The following is a 26,902-nucleotide window of genomic DNA, read 5'->3' on the forward strand; positions in this document are numbered from 1 at the left end:
GCCTGTGAAAAATGTTAAAAAAATAAAAACTACAAAAAAAAAAAAAAAAAAAAAAAAAAAATACAGGTGTTTGTTGGCAGGCTCACCTCTTTCTCGTACCAACGAAGAAGTAATCACGCGGTTTCAGGTAACAAAGTTGCGTCCCTTTGTAAAAGGCCAGTATACAAATTCGAGAGCTGTTGGGTTGATTGTATTACATATGTAAGTATTTGTAGCAGTCCACTGCCAGCACTAAGTTCAAGAGAGATTGTATTTTGACCTAAAAGTTTCTTTGAACGATGCAGCGATACGTGTAATTGTTTTCCTTAGCCTCTGCTCACCATTTGTCTTAAACAAGGTTATCACTCAGTCTAAATTACACGTTTCAAAACTGATACATTATTTTTCCACATCTCTGTTTACTTTTTTCTCCTCTATGCTCATCTTTCCTTGAAATAACCAAATGTTCCCTATTCAATCCCCTCCGTTCATCCTATTGAATCGTGTGATGGAAAAAGATAAAGTTCACTCACTCAAGTACTCTTCTTTATTCCAGTTTTGATGCATTTACTTCTGTGTTCCCACGTTATGCTGCCGTCTACCTCTACGCCCTTGCACTTTGAAGGTAAATATTGTACTTTAGTAGTTAGTTATTTTGCAGATTTAGAATATTCGGATAAGACATGAATCTCAGCCAAAAAATTTATTTTAGATTAAGCCACCAAGCAATAGCCTTTATACAATAAAGTGAAATTAGCACCAACTGCAACGTTAAAGTGATGTACACATCACTGGATCAATACCATTCTGCATAGTGAACACTTTTATTTTAGGTATTTTACGCATATTTTGATACTACTAGTTTTGAAATTTTACTCCAGTATGACTGTGAATGCTTTGATTATATTTTCTTGTGAAAGAGATTTTTTAATTATTATTTTTTTTACATCATATAATTACAACTTTTCTAAATCAGGGATTTCAAACTCATTTTAGTTCAGGGGCCACATTCAGCCCAATTTGATCTCAAGTGGGCCGGACTTGAAAAATCTGAGCATAATATCCTATAATTAACCACAACTCCAAATTTTCATTTGTTTTAGAGCAAAAAAGTACGTTCTGAAAATGTTGACATTTAAAGAGTTTCCTTTTTACAAAACATCATGACCAACGTGAAATTTCTGAAGAAAAATAAGTTCAATTTCAAAAACATTATGCCTCAGTTTATCATTTACACATTACAACTTCCAAATCACAGTGTACCTACAAAAACACACAAAACATTTAGTCACAGGTATCTGGAACTGAACAATGAAGTATTTTGCTTCATGATCAAAACAACAAAAAAAGACAAAAAACAACAAAAGGCAAAACATTACAAAAACAAGACAGACACAAATTGAAAAAAAATGGACAAATGACAAAAGCGAGACAGAAAAAGACACAAAACGACAGAAACGAGAGAAAAACAAGTAAAGTGACAAAAATAAGACAAAAAACACAAGCGAGACAAAAAGGAAACAAAATGACAAAAATGAGAAAACGACAAAAACATGAGACAAACAAAAGTCAGACAGAAAGCAAGACAACAAACAACAAAAACAGGACAAAATATCACAAAAACAAGATACAAAACAACAATGAGCAATCTAGTGTTTTACTTTATGATCAAAACAACCTGTCATGATCTAGAAATTATTTTAAATTTACAGTTTTACAAATTTACAGTTTGCAGTTAATGTCTTCTCTGTAATTTTTGCACTTTACAAAATTGTCCTACGGGCCGGATTGGACCCTCTGACGGGCTGGTTTTGGGCCGCATGTTTGACACCCCTGGTCTAAATACTTCTGACACCACTGTCTCTGGTGTGTGCTTTCTCTACATCAATGATGCTTACTTTGCTCCCTGTAGAGTAATTCTGATGCACAAAGCACCTAAGCTAAATTATTACCCGTAGTCTGTGAACACAGGTCTTGTCAAGTTTCCGTTTGAATGAAATTTGCTGTGATAACTTTGTCCTGCTGCTTGTCTGGCTTGTTAAATTCATTTCACTAGCCAAAATTTCAATCAGTGCAAAATGCCCAGCGTTGGCAGTCATATAAGTGCCCTGGTATACTGCCACAAATACCAACGCTTTTGATTGAACATTAATCTTTGATTGTCCTCACAGTTTACAGAAGTACTTATACACTCACTTGTAGGCTCTGAGCACTAGGTGTGCCAGTACTCGTCAAACTGAAATGCTGATTTCAAAATAATGAGCTAAATAAAAAGCTATTCTTTTTCAACTCAGTGGGCAGCTGGCAATCAAATAGCTCTTTGGCAGAACACTGTAATGATTACAACTTACCAAAAATACTGGGAAAAAAATATTTGTTTCCATCCTCTAAATGAAAGAAAGTCTTCTTTGAGGAGAAATTTGTGTCACTGTAAACCTCTGAAAGATTGTTTTTATGCCTCAATGGCACTGAGGTTAAGCGAAAGTAATTGAAACGCAAGTATTCCTTATAATAATCCTGCATGATCATTTGATTAAAGTTAAATTAATTTTTAGAATTTATCACTAACTTTTGCATCACTGGATTCACTGTCTGTGTAAATGGAGGCACAGAGGATACACAGATGTTTTGGGGTTATGAGTAGTAGAAACATTTGGTGACATTCTATTTTTGGCCACTGGGTGGAAGTAGAAGACAGATTTGTTTACTCTTATGATGGAGACGCAGCATATAGTTGGCTTCAGTTGCATGACAGTGCCTCAGACCTTATCTAGGATGTGATTCGTTTCAAATTGCTCTATGCATGTGCATCAAAGTCGGCTTGTTAAAGTACAGTTGTAAGCAATGCGGTGCAGCACCAAAGTGCCCTGTCAGATGTTTGTTCATCCTCTTTCATTTGACACTGGGACAGTAGACAACACCTCCTAGCTGTTTGAATATATTAAACAATGTTTCCGTGTGAATGGCTTGATCCCGCTTCTAGAAAGCACTTTGTGCAAGGGTTGTTATTACTTACATCCCCGAGTTACACCCCTAACACACATATATGCACACACGCTCACTCCCCTTCCCACTGCTCCTACATAATAGCTTCACACGTCGCTGGCCTTGCAGTAATGAAGTGTGAAGCTTCTGTGACACCACAGGGAAGCTGCCGTGTGGAACTGTACCCTCTATTTTAGTGCACCACCTTCAGTTCCTTACAGCTAAGATATATTTACTCAAATATTTAGTTCACTTTGTCTTTTCTTCAGGCAAAATTTAAAGTAACGTTCACCAAACAGTCGTTAACTAAACTGATAAGCTGGTGTGTCATGCTCAGTACTTCTTCCTTTAGTTCTTTTTTTTGTGCTAATGGTGTTATGCATAAAGATGAAGCTGAACCTAAACAGGCGTAATATGTTTCTGCAGATTATCTATTAATTTTAACAATCTGAGTATCACATTCAAAGAAATACCCCAAAATGTACAGTTTGAGTTTGCGTATGGTGTTGATGGACACAATTGTATACGTTTAACAGAAGTACTAGTAGCAAAAAAGAGATGAACGAAAAGTAATAGACACTTGGAAAACTTTTTTTTAACGATTGAGATTTTCAAATTCATAATTGAAATTAGGTTCTCTAAAGTTGCAGTTTTATTGATGTCCTTTGCCACTCACTTGTCTTGAATTATTGTAGCCAGTACCAAAATGGTGAAGTACATTAATTTCATGTATTCTAACTGCCAAAATAGTTCCCTGTGAGCAGAGTGGTGCGCTAGTGAGAGGAAAACTGCTATTAAAACAGGCTGGCGTAGTCATATTTCAAGCTGAGGGGCCCAGGGTCGATGCATAATGCCATTGCCTCTCATAGTATTGCGTAGCTTTAGGACGCCTGTCCTATTTATATTGAGGGGCTGTGGATTGATGCGAAATGACGAGGGCCGCGAGGCTGCTGAGTGGGTGGGCATCCACATGCTCTGCTCCACAGGCAACCCTCTACTTATATACATGTGCACATACAAACACACGCTCACACACACACATGCACACGCGCGCACACAGATGCACACTTGTCTTTGTGTCCCAATGCCACCAGCCTTAGAAAAGCCCTACAGTCTCAATGTGCAATGTCCTCTCTCTGTCAACATATCCTCCATCGCAGTGTTAATGTGACAGAATATAACCAGAGCCCAGAACAACCAGGCAGTGCAGCACAACGGAAAACAGCATGTGTAACAGGCATGTTTCCTCATCTTCTCTAGCTGTAGCTTGCCTTCTCGTCACACAGTAGCTGAAGATGCAGTGACACAAAGTTTGAGATGCTAGTAATTCTGTTGAATAAGGCTGTTAAATCAACTGTGGATGATTTCTTTAGCATGTTGTGGAGCAGAGATCCTGATTCCTGTGTAACACGTCTCACTTAACTCCATTACGCTGCGGGAGATACTGATGAGTGAAATTGATTTGATGACAACATTGTAACATTTTATTTGATAGAACCGAAAGTCCTATTAAAGTGTTAAATTATTGATTTTCCTAGTTTTGCACAGTGATCTAATCTGTGAGACACCTGACGACAGACAAGACGCGTGTGCTGTTTAAAATGTTTATTCACAGTAACTACGGCAATGTCACAACACAACAATATAATAATATTACTACGTTGTGTTGCAGTTGTTATCGTTAATTGCTAAGATATCATACTTGTGTTCTTCTATTTTTGTTCCCTTTCACTTCTCACAACTCTCTCCCACACATACACACTCTCACTCGGTCTGCTTCCCCTCCCTCCCACCCACACGCAGGCTTTGACAGACACGCAAAGTCCATCTTTCCGTGGTTAATAGGAAGGTAGTGAGGGAAGTGAGACAGACAGTGCGAGCGATGGGTTATGTGTTACAACATTATCCAGTAATGTCAGTGCTTTTAAGAACAGAGGTAATGTTTGATCACTGGTGTACTACCATCGTTGTCACATTGTTGGTGCTTCTGATTGCTTGTTGATTGTGTAAACTAAACATCAAGGCTACTAAATCTTGCTCGGTTGCTAAGATCACCTCACTGCATTTACTGTGTGAAAGGCTCGCTAATATCATGTTAGAAAAGTTGCATCAAGTTCCTTGATCTTTGCAGTGTCATAACTAACTAGCTTTTCTGCTTTCCTTTTTTTTTTTGTGCTTACCTAAGCTAACTGGCTCCTGGCTGCGGTTTTATATTTACTGTCACGCATCACAGTTGTCCCCTCATTGCTGCCAAGAAGCAAATTTGTCTCCTAAAATGCTTAAATATTCCTGTTCCTTTTAAAGGTGGCTTTTAAGAGTTCTGAGTGTCCTCCTACAGAGAACAACAGCTGTGCTCAGCTGGAATTCAGGTCGTTTACGATGTCTAGAAGTTTGTTTGTTTTTTTCTCAGAGAAAAAAAGGATCATGAGTGTGCAACACTAGTTTCAACAGTATAATCCAATTCTCTGGTGCCCATTTATTTGTGCCATAGTTGACCATAATGTAGTGTTGTACTATCATAAAGCCTGAGGTGACGTCTGCAAAAGTCTTGTCTGACCAGCTGTATAAAAAGCTAAAGATACAATATTTAGTGGACAAAAAAAGACAACAAATAAGTACAAAATGCAAAATAAAACAGCAAACACCTGAAAATCCCAATACCTGAGAAACTGAAACATATTTTAGACATCAGCTCTTGAATTATCAAATTTAATCAAAACAGTTAGCAACTAATTTTCTAGTGGCTGAGTAATTATTAAAGGGATATTATTGAAGCATCAATGCACATTTTATTGTTAGATTGTTCAGTGTATTGATATGCAGCCACCAAACAGTCACAGAATATATCTGAGATTATTAATGTGGTAGAAAAGAAGAAAAGAAAGTACTGCAATATGAATCTGGATAAATTTTTTGGGCTGTTTTTCTAATCTTCACTCTTTGTGAAACATTGTGTAATATGTTGTGTTTGGACTTTGAACAATTATTTAAATTTAAACTGTGGAAGAGGTTTAGAACAGAAATGTCTCATCAGCAACTCATAGAAAGTCTGACCTCACCTGAGATAGAATAAGAAGAGAACCCATCATTCCATAAAAGATGTTTTTTTGGACTTGTTTAATAGTATTTATGCTACATAGCAATGATGCACGCCACCTCATCATTTTATTGGAGCTGAGTGATTACGGGTGTCTTTGGAGGAGAAAAATTAACTTGAGCTGATAGCTGAGGGAATAATCTGGTTATGTGTAATGAGGGCTCTTATTAGTAGTTATGTGTCTATCAGGTTGAATGTGTTGGTGGTGGACTTCCCACATCTCCCTCTCAGGAGGCATGGCGCTTTCACTCTGCTCATCTAGCTTTTTAGTCTGAATTGTAGGCAATTAAAACCCCACCATGCCAGTGTGGAAAAAAAGGTAATGAATATGGAACACTAACTCGGAGAAGTCCACGGAGACCGCTCAGTGAGTTCTGAGGGTTCCTTTCTCCAAATCATTGGGAAGCACAAAGACCATTTGACAGTGTTTTTTTCCTCCTGTCCCTCACTTGGTGTGCGTGTGACTCCCCAAATGATGGCCCAGAGGTTTTAAAAATGCAAAGCCTATTCTTTCCAGGTTGATGAACTCGCATGACCTCTGGCAGCGAGGAGGAACTTTTTGTCGTGGGTTTGGCGCCCTGCCTGGCTGACCGTGCCAGCTCTCACCGCTTCTGAGCAAAACAGAGGAGTGATGGGAAGGAGGCTGAGTGGATGTGTCTAGACAGCCAAGTGGAGGAGGGCAAATATTTAGCCATGCCACTTGGGGAGGAGATCCAGTCCTCCTCCCCACACTAAGGCATGCCTCTTAGCCACAAAATCAGGCCATGTCTCCATCCAGCTCCCTTTGCTGCTTCACACTCTGTATTCAGGGTCACGGATCTCATTTCTCGTATAATATTTCAAGCTGGCCACAGATGGGGAATTAAATTGAAGACCTGGCTTGGTACGGGGCATAAAGGATATATTTTGGTGGCTTTGCAGAGAGGGTATGAAAAGGAAATGGATACAGTAGATTTAGCTGTACTTAAGGGTCTCTGTAAATGAATGCATGAAATGCTGACTGAGTTGTGAGCCTATTGAAAGCAGAACAACCCCCACAGTCATCACTTATTATCCACTGTGACACATGAGTCACCTCATTTTAAAATGAATTGTTATTTTTGCTGTTGATAGCTGAAAGCGATTTTCCCCCCTCGCCTTTGCAAAACATTGTCAGGGTGGTATTTGACGGTACTGTAGGTGTTTACACGCGAGCTCCAACATTTCGCCAAAATGCACTGCCAATCCGAGCAGCGTCCCATGGATTTTCTCCCCCTGCGTACGCCGCATTTGAATAAGTCTGTAATCAGATGAATTGCTGTCAGATGACTGCCTAACAAGGCTACTCAAATCAGGGTAAATATTGACTCAAGCGAATCAGCACGTGACAGTTTATGTTAACACAGCGTTGCCACAATGACAACAATGCACATCCTCCTGTCACTGCTCTGGCAGGACGGTGACACAGAGGGGATAGTAAAAGTTGGAGAGAGGGAATGGGAGAGAGAGAGAGAGAGAGAGAGAGGGAGAGAGTGGTCCGGTGAGGCTTATGCTCAGTTGTTCGTGCTGAATGTGGGTTGGTGCTGCTGACTGCCGCTGGTGTGGCGTCTGCTGATGGGCTGAGTCAACCCTGCTCTACTGGTAGCCGTCACTCACCCACACATCAGACAGCGCGGTGCAGTCTCATGCCACCTGCGTTCTCAGTGTCTTTGTGATGATCCGTCTCTCCGGCCCTTCTTTTCTTCATCTGGTCCCTGTGCTAAGAGCCAGCAAGAAGAGGGGTTTTTTTTTTTTTTTTTTTGTTCTAACGGGAGAGTGAGTGTAGCACATGCATGTTGAATAGGAAATCCATCAAAGTTTTTCTCCGACCATCAAGCGACGCTGAAACGATGAGCTCGTTAATCAATAAATCTGATCAGCAGAAAATTTCCAGTGGCAGTTTAATAGCTTCGTCATTAAAGTCATTTATCCAATGAAAGTGCCATACATCTGCCGGTCAGAGCTCCTTAGATGTGGTAATGTGTCTTTTCATTGTAATCTCGCTGCGATTTTGACTGATCGTTGCTTTGATGTGCTTCTGTAGATTAAATTATTGGATTCATCAAAAAAGAATAAGTTTTAAAACAATGCTTGAAGATCACTGCCCTTTACTGCAGAAAATAATCGAGTTTAGGTCACATAGCATCAACCTCCACCCACAACAACCGAACATCCTTACACATATAAAAGACTTCTGGTACCACCACCATCCTAATAAGTGCGGTGCATTCACAAACTAGAAAAACCCATCACCTAATACTTAAAAATCCCTCTCTAATTAAATTAAGGCACTGAACTGAGAGTCTTCAAATAACCTAACCTGCCGAAATGCTGCTCCAGATTTTGTACTTTTAACTAATTTGTGCTGTAATAATCACAGAACTCCTGGTAGGATTGGGAAATAGAATTTGGTACTCCTCTGGCTGCACATTATTGCACAATTGGGGAAATTCCAGCATGTTACAAGGAACCAAATCTCATAAACACCGTGTACATATTTGTGGCTCCCACCTCTCCGAGTTAATGAAAGCATTTGTGTCACTTTAATGTAAAGGCTTGTAGGACTCACCCATCTGTCTGCGGTTGTGCTGTTACAGTGTGTGTCATCAGAGTGTACAACAGCAAATTACAGCTTATTAGTACCAATACCAGCAGTGACAACATTTATCAAGGAAAACATCTCCTACTCTCCCTAATTGTCCCCCTGCGGGCCCCGCTGTTATGTGGACCGGTATCGACAACCAGGCAGTCATTAGGACATCACACTTGAGCTGACGAGCAGAGATTTCAGGGGACATGTCCATCCTGATTGGTTAATTTGATGTGAATAGAATGACACCCAGTCTGGAGCAGGCGTGGTATTTATAGGCTATGTGAGGATATCCAGACACCCACCGCTAGTTTGTGTGCCTCTGTTCCTGAACTCCTGATAGACGAGGTGCTTGTGGCGCAACCGAGGCGGGCCGGGATATGAATAGCTGGCAGGGAACGGGGAGTCAGAGGTGGAAAGGACAGTGAAGTTTTTGTGTCAAAGAACAAGAGCGAGTAGCTGATATTCGCGTGTATCTGTCAGTCTCTCCTGGCCTATGAGAATGAGCGACAATGGGCACAGGTCAGCCTAGCCTGTCTGAACTCTCCTTTTTGTTTCCCCTCAACAATAGGATCTTGTCTGATACAGATACGCTGCCTGTCTGTCACTTTTGCTCACTGATATTTTGTCACTTTTGTCTGCGTGAGGCGGGTCTGTGCACCTTCACATGAATGCCTGTGTGTGTTTCTGTCCTCAGATTGTGATCTCCAGTCAGGGAGAATTGTCCCTACCGCTGCCCCTCATTCATGGCGATACCTCCGGGCTGCCACCTTCACACTTCACACCGTTAGCATCCTCGGGGAGTGACAGATAGAAATCAGAGTCTACGCTCGGCTCGCAGCAGCTCAGCACCTGCTCAGTGTCGGTTCCCAAATGCTCCGATCTTTTGAAAGGGCTTTTGCCTCTAAAATCTGAGACACCTACCAGCTCACATCTCCCATTCTTAGGTTCCCAGTGTCATCTACTTCTGTTTTACTGGACACTAAAGCAATATCTCAAGTGTCCACAGTCTCATCCTTGCACCCGGAGCTTACTTCCAATCATTTTTCACACTGAGGACCACACATCTAAATCATGCTTTTTCCCAATCGCTCCAGTGATCAAGTCTAACTTTTCTTTCCTGCCAGTTAAACACATTTGATGTCTATCTGTGGAATGGGCGAGGCTACAAAAGCAGCTCTCTTCTGCTGCCTCTTGGCTACCAAAGGCCAGACTTGTGCTGGCAGAAGATAATCAGCAGTGCTCGCACAAACAAGATAAAAAAAAGAAAAAAAAAGTGAAGGAAGGATTTACTCCCATCCTGCCTGTCAGGCAACCCACTGAAGACAGGGGAATTATTTTGGCAGCAACACTAATGTGGTGACGGTTGTTGTTTCCTAAACTGATTTCCTTAATCCTCCACTTGTTCCACGCTTTGTAAACACGGGGGCTTGATTTTGTAATTTTGTAATCTGGGAGGTCCCATTGACGCACAGACACACATGCTCACACACACACACACACACACACACACACACACACATACACACACACCAACACTTCTGCCTCCAACCCCCTCCTCGTCAGCCGCTGCCCTAATTAGTCAGAATTAAGACGAATGCCTGGGCCTCCCACGATCAATTGGTATCGAGCAGACCTTCGCTCGCCCCTGCCTAGGGGCCTCTCTCGGCCGGCAGATCATTTATATCAATCGCTTTTGTTTTTCTTTCCTTCCCCCTTTTCCATTCTTCCGTCCACCAAGTGCAATATTCGGTCTATTGGTTCAGAATGGACGGCAGGCAAAATGGCAGTCTGGCATGTTAACTGCTACAGTTGTATTGATGTCACAGGCACACTTTCTTCAACAGTAATCAGGGACACATATGCTTGTCACATAATTATATGCATTATTATATTAATTTGTGTCCATTTGTTGGGGAGTATTCAAACCTGTGTTTTGTGCTTTACTCCGTGTACTAGAAAGCTCCCACTTTAAAGACAGCAATCCTCTGCCTTTCTTTCTTCATGTTGCACTTCTCTCAAAAATCTCTGAATTTATTACTTGCGATTCTGGGTGAGGAGAGGCAAAATGTATACTCTGTATTGATTTAGTCTATTTGGACCAAGATAGTAATCAATACAAAGCGATACATGTCAGTCTCTCACCCGTGTTTGCACTCGGTTTTCCTTTTTCTTTTTTTCTTGAGATACCTACATTGTCTTTGTTTTTCATGTGCATTCTGGATTCCCTGCACTGTGTGAAGTCATAAACAATACATTTAAAAGTGGCTAGTGGAGAAGGCCAAAGGACGGCAGGAGAGCGCTGCACTGCAAAAAGCAAGTTAAGGCATCAACCATTGATGGCATTGTTAAAATAAAAACTTGGCCTGCCCAGGTGTTTGTAGCTTAATAATGGAACCATATCCTATTTTCTTTCTTTTGTATTACTTTGCAGTGATGCTGCTAATCAGTCAGGCCCTACACTGGATTTAATCTGAATAAATTTCAGTAGCAGTGTTTCTTATTGTGCTTTTTATAGTTGCTTTTTACTGAAGCTCTTAGGATTACCATGACCTGGATGACTGAGAATCTGCACAGACACTCTGCAGTTTGTTTCAGGCATAAATGCCTGTACATTGGGTCAGGATGATGGAAGTCTTCAGCTTCTTGAACTGTATCACAGAACTCACCCTCCTTGAAAATTTTTAAGTGTTTCCAGACCCTGTTTACTGGTTGGCGTGATTTCTTGGTTGCTGCTGTAGCCTGCTTCATTTTTCTTGGTTCCCTGCTCTGCGCTTTTGTCTGCTTCTGCAAAACTTCACACAAGACCAGAAGAATTTCTGTGTTGCATTATTCTTAGGTCTGCTCAGGCACACCACCTTAGGGAAATTCATTTATAGGACAAATTAAATAGAGAAAACGAAAGGGTACAAAGCACTCTTTTATTAGTTCCTTTCTCCAAGGTTAATGGTAGAGTAGTGAGCTGCCACTTACACCAGATACAGGTCCAGTTTGTCCTCTGTGCGTCTCTGCGGGTCAATGAATATGTACTTTGGTGTACTATTTGCTACTAGTACCTGAGAGTGTTAGATACTGCCTGATTCTACCCTGGAGGCAAGCTCAGGCCTCTTAGGTCAGCTGCCTCTTCATGTTGCATGCTTTGTGTGTATGCCTAGCGTATTTGTGATGTTGCAGAGACCAACGATGGCAGTCCTGCATCTGTGTGCTGCCAGGCTTGGATGGAACACCATAACGCTTCATGAGTTGGCAACTCACGTCTTGGTTAGGGTCCTCTATTCTGTGCACCAGAATGGAGCGGTAGCCTTTGGTGTGATTCATTTGGAGCTCATTCCAGAGGAGTAAACCTTGGCTAAGTGACTTAAGCTATGTAGCTAAGCTAAGATGGACCTCAGGCTGCAGTGTAAGCTCATAGGCACGAAGTTTGGCAGCGTCAGATGAGCTCTCTATGTCTGCTTGATTGTCCATTTGTGTGTGTGTGTGTGTGTGTGCATGCATGTGGTGTTTGAAGGGGCTGAATGAATGTTTTTATTTGGGCGCTCCAAGTCACTATCTTCCCAACTCATCCCTGAGGCCCCGGCTGTACTGGCATAACAGCCCCCTGCCTCTTTCCCACATACCCTGCTGGTGTCTCTGTTTCTTTGCCACCTTCTATTTAGAGACAAAGGCTGACAGACTTCAACTCTGCCTTCTCATTTCCTTCAGATACTGCTGGAGAGCCCTCATCTGTGCAAACACAAGTCCTCTGCTCTGTATTTCTGCTTTCAACTCAGGGTCATTGGGGATATAAAAGAGGTAAAGAAAAACACAGAGTATGTGGAGGGGAATTGCTCTACAACATCTTCGTGGATTAATGGGAGGAAAAGTGGGACTATTAGTCGTTCTCTCTCACTCTGTGCTGCGGAGTTTAGAATATGATGGAGACAAAGTGCCATGTAAATATTAACCAATGTATCCTTTAACAGTTTTGCCCATTCACCCGCATTTTGTGCTTATTATCAGGTCCGTAATGAGTCACAGAGGAGAGACACACTCAAGCGCTCCCTGTGTGTGTGTGCGTGTGCTTGACTGGGTGGGATGGTTGGCAACCACTTCTGTATTTCTGCCTAATTTGCCATTGTGAATACTATTGAGTTAAGTGGCCCAAGTTTGTTTTCCTCCCCAGCTCCCTGCTGCGCTAGCATTACTACACCATTTGCGCTATAAGCAATCAGAGAGAGATAGAGAGAGAGATGAGGAGATTTAAAGAACAGGGACTGCAGTATCATGCTTTAAGTGAAGAGAACACCAAGTGATGCTGATGAAGAAGGATGTGGTGAAGGGAGACGAATGTCTCGGCCCAGAAGTGTTGTACCAGTCTGAGAGATGGTCCCCACGAGGCCCCCTGTGGTGGAAAGTCAACTGTGGCTAGCCTGAACTCCTGCCAAGCTCACTAGCTGTTGGAGTTCAGATGGCACAAACAGCATTACCAGTGTTGCAGGGTGCACATAATGGAAGTGGAGAGAGATTATTATATACAGTATCATTTATACTTCACGTGGCCTCTAAATGAAACCAGTGGAACTAGTGGAATCATCACAGGACACAAGCATTCAAATTATTAGTCTTCAAAACAGGTAAAAGATAAGGAATTTTTTGTGATATGTTGCTAAGTTTGGAAATTATGTGTTAGACATTCAGACAAATAGTACTTAACAATAATAAAAGAATCAAAATACTACAGGTTGCTTTTCTTGTTTCACTATGATTGTTAAATTTAGGGCAAAATAAAAAAATCTGCATGTGGCTGCTTACAAAAACAAACTTGATTACAGCTTCTACTGAGTTCATTGTATTCTCTTTCAAAATTAGTCATTCAAAATTCTCTAAATTTTGAATTTAGTTTTCTTAGTTTTCTTGTCCTGACATTTTAAAATCCACAATCAGACCAGTAGAAGATTTTGACATGTTTACTAAGATCATGAATACGTATTTTCTCAATCTGCTTGTACTAACAATCAATGAAGCGTAACATGAATATATAAATTCAAGCCAAATTTGAAACCTGTTCTGTATTTTCTGCATTGTCTGTGGCTCTTTCATTAACTTCAAGTAGGTGAAACTGATATCACATGACTGTTTTGGGATTGTTTGCTTAGCAGTCCTTGTGAAGCAGATTAGTTGGGTTTTTGAGCATTCAACTTTTATTAAATAACAAGTGAGGGTTATTTGCCATAAAACACAGAGAACTCTGAGGATGGTGATGCGTCTGGATTTCACAGTATATACAGACTGTAGACTCAGTAGAGCGAGGACCCAGATGCTACAGTTACGAATTTGGTTTGAATCCTCCTACCTGAAGCTGCTTCTCCTGAATCTGCTCAGCAGCTGAAAGTGCAGCACATCCAGGGAGAAAGAAACTGAAGACAGCCTGTTCCTCCCTGCTTCATGATGTATTCACAACTCGAACATGTTGTTTTGAGATCCACATGGCATATTCTTGTTAGTCTAGATCCTGCATAATCAGTTGGTGCTGGTGCTGCCAGTGGCAGCCTCTGGGGCCACAGAGACATGCCCGGGGAACCTTGTGGGCCCCGACAGAGGGGAACGAGGGTGCTGTTTGACTGCTGCGTCTGTCTATCAGGAGATTTGTGTGGATGCTCAGGGCACAGAGTGGAGACAGTGTCAGGGCGATACCCTTGACGGTGATGTGATTGAGTAGACAGCTGCGACCCGCTCCTTTCTTTACCCGCCACCCATCTCTTTCCCCCTATGTCGCCACCCACTCCTCCTTACACGACAGCTCCCCAAGAGTGAGCGATCACTTAAAACAGGGCTGGTTATTATACCTAAGAACATCCTAGTAATTTATGCATGATTGCCTCGCAATCTGGGGCAATTCATCATCCTCTTCCCTATCTTTCTTTTTTTAATCTGTTGGTGTCTTGTTCCTCTGGACTTTAATCTATAGGGCTATTAAGAATGCCTGCGTAATAATGGCTCAGCTCAGGTGACAGCATGACATTGGCACCGTCATTGCTGTGCACGTTTGTGATCCTGGAGGACTGCGGGCAGTAAAAGAGGACAGATCTGGCTTTGTTAGCTAAGAAGCTGTTAGGCCGTCTATTGTTTTGTTGGTGAAAGACCTCCACTCCAGTCAGGCAGATGTGAAAAGCTTTGTCTGTGTGAAGTCAAAATGTGATGTAGTATCAGGATTTTTTCATTGCATTGAACCCATGTGTCTAAATGTAAACTTTTTTTTCTTTTTACTATTTAAACGTATGTATACGCATAAATGTCTTGTGCTAAGTCTGCTATTGATTGCTGTGTGCTTGTTTGTTGGTAATGGGCATTAATATGGATCATATAATATAGGTAATTACAGGATTGTAGTTATTAGTGATTGTGTTAACTACAGGCGAGCTTTTAGTCTTTTTTTACTCTCTTGAGTGGTATAATTACTTACTCTGGTTAAAAAAAGTATGAGTTCAAATTGAGTTCTTGTTTCTTTGGTGACTGATTTAACAGAATGTGGTTACATCTTTTTGCGTGTGTGTTGCAGTTTTAGTTTCAGTGTTGCTTTGCATGGCCCTGTGTGATGCATTTATTACTGATTATTAATAAAAATGACTTTTTTGTTTTGTCTGTGTTGACTGCGTGTCTGCTGCTGAATATGTTTTGTGAATTTTGTTCCTCACACACAAAAAAGTACTTGAGACACAGCATCAGTTGAGCAAACCTGGTGAGCTGATATCTGATACACATGTTTATGTTGCATGTCATGCTTCCTCTGTGCATGTGTGTGATTTCATGTCTGCCGGCAGACACCGTGAAATGTCCAGTGTGAGACAGAGGTGTTAACAGCAGCGGTACTTGCTGACCCTTCTGTTGTGGAGTTATCCATCTGTGACTTCAAGGCATTGCTAATGGATGTCGACCTTGCTCCATGTTCTCTATCGGTTCCATTCAGTATCTATCAACCCAGGGATGTATCTTGATTTACCCCCCTGTCCCTTTACCACCTCATGCTTATAGAGTGGAGCCACCGGTGGACACCTTGGCCCGTTGCAGGCCATTGTAATCTGTGTGGGCTCAGAGGAAGCTAAATTAAGAAGTGAACAGCATGAGCAAGAAGGAAACAACAGAAGGCGGCAGCTTCACAGGCAATCAGAGAGGAAAATGAGCCACAGAGAGTGACCCTGGCTTATCTTTATCATAATCTTTACTTATCTAATTGATCTGCTTACAAGTTATTTGTCCACAATGTAGGCAGGAATCTAGCTGGCATCTTGCAGGATATCAGTAGAATTATTTTTCAATAGCCTAGAGCTCTTTTCTGAGAAAAATGCATTCATTACTCATGATGAGACATGACGTCTTTAGGTGTTAAAGTATTGTGAATATTTCCATGCAAGGATCATGCCAGTTTATTTTAGCCTTATATGTGGGTATTGTGGCTTTGTGTGCTAACTTTGCACTCCAGCTTTGTTGCAGAGATTTCGGGAACTGAGGACTTGGACAAAACAATGCGTGTCTGGGTGAGCTGCGTTTTATTCTGCTTCACTACAATGTTGAAGAATACAAGTGCAAAGTCAGAACGACCCGTCGAGCTACAGTAGCTACATGTATGGGAACTACAAAATGAAAAGGAGATATATTTTATGTGTGATGTCAGGTTTTCAGTGTTTGCATGGCTCCAATTTTGAGGGGAATTACGAAAGTGGAAAATCGTACCTTTTGAATCCCGACAAGGATTTATACATCCCTTAAAGGATTATTTTGACATTGCAAGAAATACACACTTCACTTTTTGCCAGAGTTACATGAGAGGATCTCACAATAGCCCATCATATAACTGCATTGTACTTTTTACACTTCTGTCTTTGTCCTGATTAATTTACCTTCTTCAATTGCTAATTACCTCTATTCTTTGCAGTGCCATGCAAAGAATTGCCTCAGTCATATTTACCTCTCTAAGTAGAATTTCTTGTTAGGTACTTGTGTGCTGACACAGATGGTTAGGGTTATGTTAAGAACACCCAGATGGTATTCAGAAATATATGAGTCACATTTCAGTCGACGTGTTACAGTACAGAGCTGCATCTTGCCGTTTGTATGACAGTAAAGAAAGCCTTCCAAAGTCAAGCAAAACAGGTAACACGTTTTCTCCAAAACTTTTTTCTGCCTTGTTTAATCCCTGGATTAAAATGGGTTTCTTGTGTCTTTTCACCTAATGCAGAAGCACTTAATGAAACACTATCTCGTGGGTCTGAAAAATCCTTGGCAATGAAGCAATTTATCTGAAAGACACCCTGTAGATTTGTCTCTTATTTAATTGTCGTTGTATATATATATATATGTGTGTGTGTGTGTGTATCTGTATGTGTTTAGTGCTATGTGTGTCCTCATTTGATTCTGTTTGTCAGAGTCTGAAGCCACGTGGGTACTTTTTTTTGGATTGTACCTCTACACACTACACTCACAGCGACAGTCAGTGCATTGATTTCCCATTGGTCGATGCTGCTTGAGTTTACAGAAGGAGGTGCAAAGGTAAAATGTCTGCTTTCTTTCCTCTTTTTTTTTTTGTATCTGCAGCAGTCACACCATTCTTTACTTCTTCCGTCAAAGAAGGTAGCAGGAAACAAACTTTGAAAATCTTATAAAAGCAGATTTTTTTTTACCTACTACACATTTAGTCTAATGCATTAGAAATACCTACTTCCACAACATTCACCTGAAAGTTATGCCATTGCTCGTTTTCTGCTATGCCACCCACCACTGTAAAGTGTAAAATATTTCAAAAACCCAACCTCCACTGCAGCATCCACTGAGGCTCTGTGAATCCATAGAGGGAGGTCAGTATCGTCATTCTCCACTCCCTGCTGTCCGGAGCTTGGGGTTTGCTTGCAGAGAGTAATAAGGTCAGTCCAAACATCAATGCTGTTGATATTATATATTCACATAATAATGTGCTGAAATACCGGTGTGTGTGTGTGTATATATATAGGGAAAACATTAATATATTTTATCTACATCACTCATGAGCCTCTAAAATCTACATTTTGCAGCTTTTTCTACTCTTCTAGGTTGTTTGGACTTTGACAAAAGCACATTTCATCCAAAGAAATAGCAGGAGAGCAGATGAAAGAGAAAGTATCTGACAACCACTAGGGTTTAGTGTTAAGGAGTGAAGTTGGTCAAACGAAATGCAATGGAATATATGCTTCTAGTTAATTGATGATCCTATATCATTTTCATTTAGTAATACATTTGAAATGACAAGAAAACATCATAAGGAGTACATTTGTATTGATTTTGTAATTCTACAGAGACTAAGAGGTTTTTATATTGATTTCAGTATAGTCAGAGTTTGTTGGGGGGCCAACATAGAGCAGCTCTTTGCTCTTCATTCAAAATTAATACCTAAGACTGGAACTACAAGACTAATATGTACAAATGGAAGACAGTTTTGTTTGTACACTAAAATGGCCTGAAATGTAGGAGACCAGAGTGCAGTTGTGTTGCTTAGTGTTGGGATTTGGCGGGCTCCCTTGCTGGTGTTGTTGCCCCCTAGAGCATGGCTACTCCTCAGAGACCAGCATTGTGTTCTCCATCATCTTCTCACATGGACTACCAAGCCTGCTGGACAATGCGTGCCTGTTAGAAGGTCCCATGACAACTCAGTATGACATTTTTCTTTCATCCGTGGCTGGCAGTTTCTTCTCGTCTGTGGTCTTTCATCAAATTTGCTCTCTGTTTCTTTCCCCCAGAGCCTGCTGTCACCACGTGAGGGCTTCCCGCTTGTTTTAAACAGTACGAAAGCGAGAACAGAAAAAAAAGGTTTGTGGGGTTGAGAGATCATTCAAGGTTTTATTTACAGCTACTTGTTTTGCCCCTCATGGAAGACTACAGCTGACCCGATCTGTGAGGTTACGTGAACAGTTTTAGTGTCGGGGATGGCCTGGTGGTTGTTGCATTAAATGTTTGTGTCAAACTCACAAATTCAGAGGCTCTGAATCTTCGCAGCCTGTTTGATCGCCTTTCTTTCAAACAATCTCTTGATTCCAGCTTTGCTCCTCGGACAGAGGCACCAGAAAATGCCTGGCAGACAGCTGCGTTTAAGACTTAGATACAAGACAGATAGTCCAGAGGTGGGGAAGGAGATATGCTGTAATCACGGAGATGGAAGGATGATGTCAATCATGGTGTCTGGTGGCCTTGGTTGAGGAACAGGGGTTGAATACGGTCAGAATTGAAGGATTTTTAGTGTCAGAAAAGGAGCCACCCGGATCTCCTAGGTCTCTTAGAAGAATCAATCTCTCGGTTCTATAAATGCACTCAATTTTCTCATGTCATTCATCATCCGACTTCATCCTCCTACCCATCCTCTTTGACCTCTTCTCATCTTAATCATTACCAGAAGTTAGGCTTCGAAGTGACAGTCTAGTTTGAGTTTAGTTTTTCCATGTGATATTTCCAAACTCTTGACACTCACACACTTACATAAACTTTCAAATGACTTTTTATACTTTAACAATGCTAGCAGCTTATCATCATGCACATTGTTATTTTTTAAAATGTAGCTTTCTCCTATGCATACATAGATTTTGGTTACTGCAAATAGATCTTTTAGAAAACTCCTTCCATGAGGAAAATCTTTCAGAAACTCTGTTTGCATTGTTGACATGTAGACAAGGTGGAGGCTTTAGGAAACGATGACCCAGAAGCACGAGTTTGCATCCTGATTGGGTCTTTTCAGTCAAAATGTGCCCTTCCCTGATTCGTGATATTACAGCTAAGTAGCCAACCCTCTGCCTCCTCTTTACACTGGCATGCTGCAGTGTATGTGAATGGTCATGTGATATGTATTTGCAGGTGTTTTAGTATATATATAGATTATTATTGATAATATACTAAGATGATGTAAATAGGGATTGTATTTGTTTTAAATTGCCATTTTAAAATGAAAAATTGTTCATGGACGTAGTGTTGGAGTTTACAGCCCAGCTTGCAGCTCTGTGAGTTTATACTTTGGCACTTTCTTTGGCAAAAAAAATGCTAAAATTAGCATCAAAAATATAATTCTAATCTGCTTATGTCTTGTAGGTATAGTGTTTGTATTAGGCTTTGTTAATTAGCAAACACAAAGTAAAGCTGAGGCTGAGGAGGTTTGTGCCAGTGTGGGCATTTGGTTGAGGATAACCCAAGAGATCATAGTTGATTCTGATGAATATGCATTCTAAAAATCCATTCAGAACCACAAATGTCAACCTCTTGGTGGTGATAGAAGAAAAGTCAGAAAATCATTCAAATCAACGTAACAAGTTATCTGGTCACCATGACTGTACCGAACAAAACTTTGTGTCGGATTTTCTACATGGAAATAAATTGAAATGATGTACTGATAGTGATATCACGAAAGTCAGACAATCACCTGATAATGTGTACAGGTTATAATGTCCTAGTTGCTGAGATATTTCTGTCTAGATCATAGTAGTGGATCAACTCACCAACACTGACACCTATGGCCCAAAGCCACCAGTGTCACATGAAATACTGTTACATTTTTGGTTTGGTTCTTTTGACTGACCATTATTATAAAGCTTGTTTTTCACTCTTATACCCAACTCATAAAAGTTTTACTGCTGCTATCTAAGTAACTGCTGTGCACAGGAAGTGATGCATTTTACATTACCAGCAGCAGCAGCTACAGTTTATGTTTTTTTTCCATGCACATAGAACTCATCAGTACAAGAACTCAGCAGGTGACACTACCTGCAGTTGCCGCAGAGTCTGAAAAGTCAAAGAAAAACTGCATTAAAGAAATGGAAAAGCACGTCAGAGAACTATACACACTATTTATCTAAGAAAATCATGGCCCAAACCCTGCAGCAATAATCACTTAGCCTGGAGGATGCAACAAACATTTTCAAAAATGAGGATCTTGTAGATTACAACTTTGAGCTATCAGGCTCATACTGAATGGCTGTTGCGCTCATTGGACGTGTAATAGTGCTGCATGTTTGAAACAGGCAGGCGAGTCCTGTGTCTTTGCTGCTTAGTCTCAGTGAGGCAGGGAAATGAAAGGGAATTTGATTTCAGACAGGTGTTTTACTCGAACACCTCTGAGGGGCCTCTCTGACAGCGTAACTTCAAAACCCTTTGTAAAAAGTGAGGTGGGGCTGTCACTAGCAAGTCCCCACTGACGTGTCACGAAGCTTCGCATTTGTAAGTATTTACTTATTCATCCGTATCTGTTTGTTTGCATATTTCATACTGTCTGCTTTCTGCTTTGGGGTTACGGGTACCCTACGTAATCAGTGAGTTCATCTTGGCAAAAAGTGGGTGATTAATTCTCAATTTGTCATTAGTGTCCATTGATGATTTCACACCTTTAACTCCCAGTAAGAAGTTCGATCCTGTCTGCAGCCACCATTGCTGCTGGATGTTAAAGATACTCTGGCCTCTGACATTTATTGAAGCTTCATCTGTTAGGCAAAGTGAACCTACTCAAATTCCTTTAGAACATTTGGCCTTTCTCTGGCTTTTATGATTACGTTTTGATTTGTTGGTGTGATAGATAGGCTTTTGGTGCCAGCCAGTCTCATTTCTCTGACCGACAGCGTGTAGTAATTAATCACCAACCCTGTACTTATGAGATTATTAATACTTTAGTAATAGACAGTTAATTCTTAGATAGGAGACAGGATATCGTGGATTTCTTCAGTATTTCAGTGAGTCATTTCTCTGGCTGCGAAATATTGACTGTCTTGTTCATATTTCATCAGGCTTTCTATCTGTTTTTTCTCCTCCCTTAAAATTACACCTGGTGCTTATAGTATTCCCAACACAGATAGATCTTCATTCTTTTAGTCATATATCAGTTCATTTGAAATGCTGTTAACTCTCCACACACAAATTTGACTTCAGTCAACAGATTAGTTAGCTTCTCCCATTTTTTTCACCCTCCTCTCATTTTTAGTTTTTCTAAATCTTTCTCTCACTTGCCTTTCCATTTTCACGCATCAAAAGAGCTTGATGGTTTGACAGGACGGGCCCTAGAAACTTGCCGCATCCCTCCAGACCTTCCAGTCTCTGCTCCCTCATTGAACTGTTATCTGCCCCATTTCTGGGCTTTTCCATGGCAACTAGGATCCAGCAAGCGTGTGAGCGAAAAGAGTGAGGTCTCCAGTGGAAGCAGCATCTTGTCTCAGACAGCTGTCTGCTAAAAAGACAAAGGGAAGAGAAAAAAACAAAAAGGAAAAGGAAAGTTTGGAAAAAGTTGTTTTCCCCCCCTTTTAGCATGAAAAACAACTTAAGTGGATGCATTCACTGCACAGTGATCGACAGTTACATTCAGCTAAACCCTGTGACCATTCTCAGTCCTTGACCCATGGGTCTCAGCAATGCTTTTAAAAACACTTGTATTGTTAAATTTCCTCTGTCTAATGACAATACTCTGCTTACAAACACGGAACAATTGTACTCTCCACTTGATCGGTTCCTAAGCAACCTGTTCACTTGACGCAAGCTGCAACTACTGACTGACAGTCCTCAAAGTTTCATCTATGGGACCCCCTCAGTGGAAGTAACCCACATTTCACTCTATTTTAAGCTTAATGTCAGATGTAAGGTCTTACCAAAACATATGGGTCTCTCTCCTCAACATGTATCAAATATGGACTATTTCCCTGAAAGCCAACATGTACACTTGATTTCTTACACGAGAGTGTCTCCTCACAATCCTTAGCCTCTCCTCTCCAGGTTCGCCACTTGGATGTGGAGCGACAGGGCGACTTTAAAGTCGGGTTACGCCTGTGTCTTCCGTAGGATTACACCAGAATCCCAGTGGTTTTAAACAGTCACACTCTGCCACTCAAAGCCAGACATTTTCGTTTGCAGCGTTTATTAAAGGAGCTTGGGAGTCTGTGGTGACAAGTGAAGCGTTTTGTAGAAACGGAACGAGGGATAGAGGAGAACAGAACTCAGCAACAAGGGCTTTCCTTTTTAAAAGTTTCAGTCTCGAGACTTTCTTAGCCTTTGTCACTCTGTTTAGAAATACAGTCACAAACATAGCCGAGGGACACAGTGGCCCTGAGGGCTGGCAAATAACAGACAGCCAAAGGCAATCTGCGAGCGGCGATAGCCATGACTTTATGGGAATGTTTCCTATTAAGACTACTATTTGGGAGGAGGATAGGGTCCTCCCCATCTTTAGTGCTTATAAAGGTTGATGGGGGTGCCTGGTTTTGCCTTTTCACATCCATCATAATCTTATACTGTAAAGTTGTTTGTTTTTTTTTCCTTTTTAACTCTAGTGTTTCCTCGGGGTCCTCCACACTGGGGGCTGTATCTGGTCTGCTGCTGGGGGTGCTGTCCACGGGTCCCTTCGGCCCGGCTGGTTGGGGAGCTCCCCACCTCGGTGTGGGGGTGTGGGGGTCCGGGTGCCGGCGCCCCCGGTGGTCATGGCCTGCGACTCCTCCCGGTGTGGACGACCCCAATGGAGGCGTTTTCCACAATTGTCAGTGCCATGCCATGTCTCCCTACTGTCAGTGGTGAGAGTGTGTGTGCATTTGTGTGTGTGTGTGTGTGTGTGTGTGTGTGTGTGTGTGTGTGTGTGTGTGTGTGTGTGTGTGTGTGTGTGTGTGTGTGTGTGTGTGTGTGTGTGTGTGTGTGTGTGTGTGTGTATGTGTGGGCATGCGTGTGTAGTTGTGTGCATCTAATGGGTGGTGGGAGGGAGGGATGAGTTTTCTTGTTTTTAATGTTTTTAAATATTGTAAAGCACTTTGTGTTGCATTTGTTGTGTTACCTGTATGAAAAGTACTATATAAATAAAGTTTGATTGATTGATTGATTGATTGATTGAAAATGGAAGAGAGGGTTGGTCAGAGTGAAATGAACCAGCACCACATGGTTAGACACTGCCAAAAGAGGCACTGTCCACTTGGAGGAAGGTCTCTTGCACATAAATGTATTGTTTTTCGGTGCACTGAGGGTTTTATTTCGCATTTTATGTTGAATACATTTTTGTGTTTGATAATAAATAGTTTGTTATTTTAGCAGATCCATCTCTGGCTGATGTGGCAAACTTGTTGCAAACAGCTGCTTATTTATCAAACAATCACCAGTATTGTATTAGTTTAGTTTTTGTTTTTTTTGTTTTTGACTCTTAAGCTAAATGTACAGCAAGTCACTACCTATGTCTGTACTATTGTGTATTTTTCAATGAAAACAAATACCTTCTGTGGCCAAAAATGAGCTATAACAGCAGAGAGAGGGAAAGACCAAAACAATGTTTTCCACAGTGGCATTTGATACATTGTTACTGTTAAAAAATATTGATTATAGTTGCCAGTAGTGGAGGAATTGAGTGTTGTGTTCCAGGATACAGAATAGCTGTCTTTCAGTGTAGCTGTCCAATAACACACCATCCTAATGTGCAACAGTAGAAAAATAGCTACAGTAAAAGAAAATACACACACTAAGTGAAAATAAAAATAACACACCATTAATAACACAACATCCACTGGTTTTGGAAATTCTATATGTCATTTATGATAATGATATTTATTTTTTTATTACTACAGTATCATTTTTAAAAGTTGATAGTGCAAGTTGACTTTATTGTGTCCTTTTTGCTTTAGTTTTTTGTATTATTATTTTTATTTGTTATCGTTATTGCCATTATTAACCTTCTTAACTGCATGATTTTATGCTTAACACTGTTATAATTAGATACTACACTTGCGAGGGATGATGATGTTGTTTGTTTGGTTGTAATAAATGTGTTTCATATGCGATGCCTCTTACAGATGTTGTTAAATCTAAAATTGAAAAATAAATGTTTTTCAAAAAAGAAAACTAGCAATGTCATCCATGTTAACATCCCAAAGGTATAATGTACATATCTGGGCACTGCTGATATGTCTGCCTTGGTTTGTCAGTGCACCTACAGCAAACAACAGTCTTCCATTTCTTCATTCACTAATCTCTACCATAAATCTATTCAGTGATTTCACTACAAGCTAACAATAATATCCCATGTGAATAGCAGCACTTAGCACCTTGCAAGATTAAGACAGTGGAGACAAAACATGCACATCTTTTCCCTCAGCTTATGGTTTCTTTAGTCTATCTTGTGCGGCTTGTAAAAACAAAGAAATGCTTTCGTGCAAACTGCCTCCTCTGTCAGCATTACTGTGTTTATCTATTCCCTCCTATCACTCTCATCGGTGAAATGCTTGGTGAGAGTATGGATCCAGTTCATGACAATCCATCATTTATGACAAGTATACACAGTAATCTATTTTAAACAGCAGGGTGTGATGCTGATGATGCATGGCAGAAGAGGCTATATAGTATACAAACTTAGGGACGTGCATATTGATAATCAATTTTCTTCATTTTAACCACTGCAGAGGAAAAAAAAATGTCTTTCCTGGAGTCACACTCTGTTGCAGTCTTTAAACTTAGTGAAAAATATGCATTGTGATTCTCTGTATTTCACAGTTTTACAATACAGACAAAGGCTACATTGAAACATGATGATGGAAATGCGTCTAACAAAGTGTTTTTAATTGACGTCCATCCTATTAGAGTACAATGGATTGCACGATATACTGAAATAAGTAATGATGCAAATATCCCCAAAGTCCTGATTGTATATATCGCTGTTTGTAACCCTGAAAAAACAAATAGATGTGCACCTTTATGACAGTAAGGATGTAGAACTCGAAAATAGAACTAACCTGCTGCAGTTTCTTTTCGTGATCAGTCATTCAAGTGACAATATGTTCTTCCTCTGTGTCTTCGTCTTTGCTTGAATTGTTAAAACAAGTGGCATGTATTACCATGGCAACGTGGCCACTGTCCAGTCACGCTGGTCGTTGATGTAGCCCATGACATTTCAAAATTCTAGATATGTGTGCCCTGCAACAGTTTATCAGATGAAAATGTGTCATTTCTCTTTGTGAACAACTTTATTTAATAGAAATCTTTATCTATGTCTGTCTAATTAATGAAGTGGTTATCAACAGGCTCTGTTGAGTTCCCTATCCTCTAAACTGCCATTCATTTCTACTCTGTTTTGCCTTTTTCCCAGTCTGTTGCTCCCGTCATCACACACTCATCCCTGTGCTCTCAGTGGCAGTAAGCCCATGAATTCCAGACCATTCTTTGGAGATATCTGTGGGCTTTCTTCTTGCTCCCAGCCCCCATTGCTACAATTTCAATCTGCCTGCCGGTTTGAAGGGGATGCCAGGTGCTTCTGGCTCAACCATATGTCCTCTGACACTCTGTCTTGGGGATGGATAGAGCAGGGGAGGAGAGGGGGGTTAAAGATGAGGCTATCTGGAGCTACCTCTGAGAAAAACTCTCCCGAAAACTCCCTGAAGTTGGCTGACATGTGGCAAAACACAACCCACCAAAACTAAACCCCCGTTCCTAATTCCTCTTTGCGCTAGCCCAGAGAGGGGTTGAGATGTAGGGATGGCAGTGAGTTCTTCAGTGGGTCCCCATGGGGTCGGAAAAGCAGATCCTGTTTCAGTGAGCCAGTTGGCTTGGTGTGGCGCAGTGACCGCATCGCCATCTTCGGCTCAGAGTCTGTCAGTCAGTCACAGTCTGCTGGTCTGCAGCTCCAGTGGTCAGGCAGGAGTTCATTCTTTTCTGGTGTCTTTGTCTGAATGTTTCTCTGACGGCCAGACACTTCTTTCAACTCTGAAACCTCAGTCTCTGCTTCTTCCTCTGTTTCCGATCCAGGGCTGTGATTCTGTGTTGAACTGGTCACACCACCGTTCCAGCTGCTCCTCCTGCCTTCAGGTAAGGCCTGTAAGCCCAGTGATAGTTCTGCTTGCACAAAGGCATAAAAACATTCGCATATACACGCAGCAGAGTTTTAAGCCACTTGCTGCAAAGTAGTAGCATAAACAACAGCTAAATACCTCCTTTGATTTGTATCCTAAAACTCTCTGATGCAGCAACCATGGAGGAACTTTTATTCTGAGACTAACATGCAAGACTGTGTGTGTATCCGAGATTTTTTTGTCGTTATGCCGCACAAAATGCATATTTTCCCTCAGGTCCATGCAGCCCAGCAGTGTCCTAAAGTTACCAGGACTGCAGGATGTATTGTGACAGACTTTAAATGTGAGGAAGAGGAGCTCTCATCACCCATCACCTCTGTGAGATGAAAGGCCCTGGAAGCAGCCAGCCACCCTGCTGGACACAGCTCAGCTGTTATAAGAAGTGTTTGACAGGAG

General features: G+C 41.1%; 1 long non-coding RNA gene across 1 annotated transcript; it reads left to right on the top strand.

Moving 5' to 3' along the window:
* Window positions 1-119: 119 nt before the first annotated feature.
* LOC111576409 (uncharacterized) lies at window positions 120-26,902 on the top strand. Its single transcript, XR_008599842.1, has 3 exons — window positions 120-604; window positions 26,403-26,462; window positions 26,723-26,902. It is a non-coding gene; the product is annotated as an uncharacterized LOC111576409 (long non-coding RNA).

This window comes from Amphiprion ocellaris, chromosome 19 (assembly GCF_022539595.1).
Source record: "Amphiprion ocellaris isolate individual 3 ecotype Okinawa chromosome 19, ASM2253959v1, whole genome shotgun sequence".
Classification (NCBI taxonomy): domain Eukaryota; kingdom Metazoa; phylum Chordata; class Actinopteri; family Pomacentridae; genus Amphiprion; species Amphiprion ocellaris.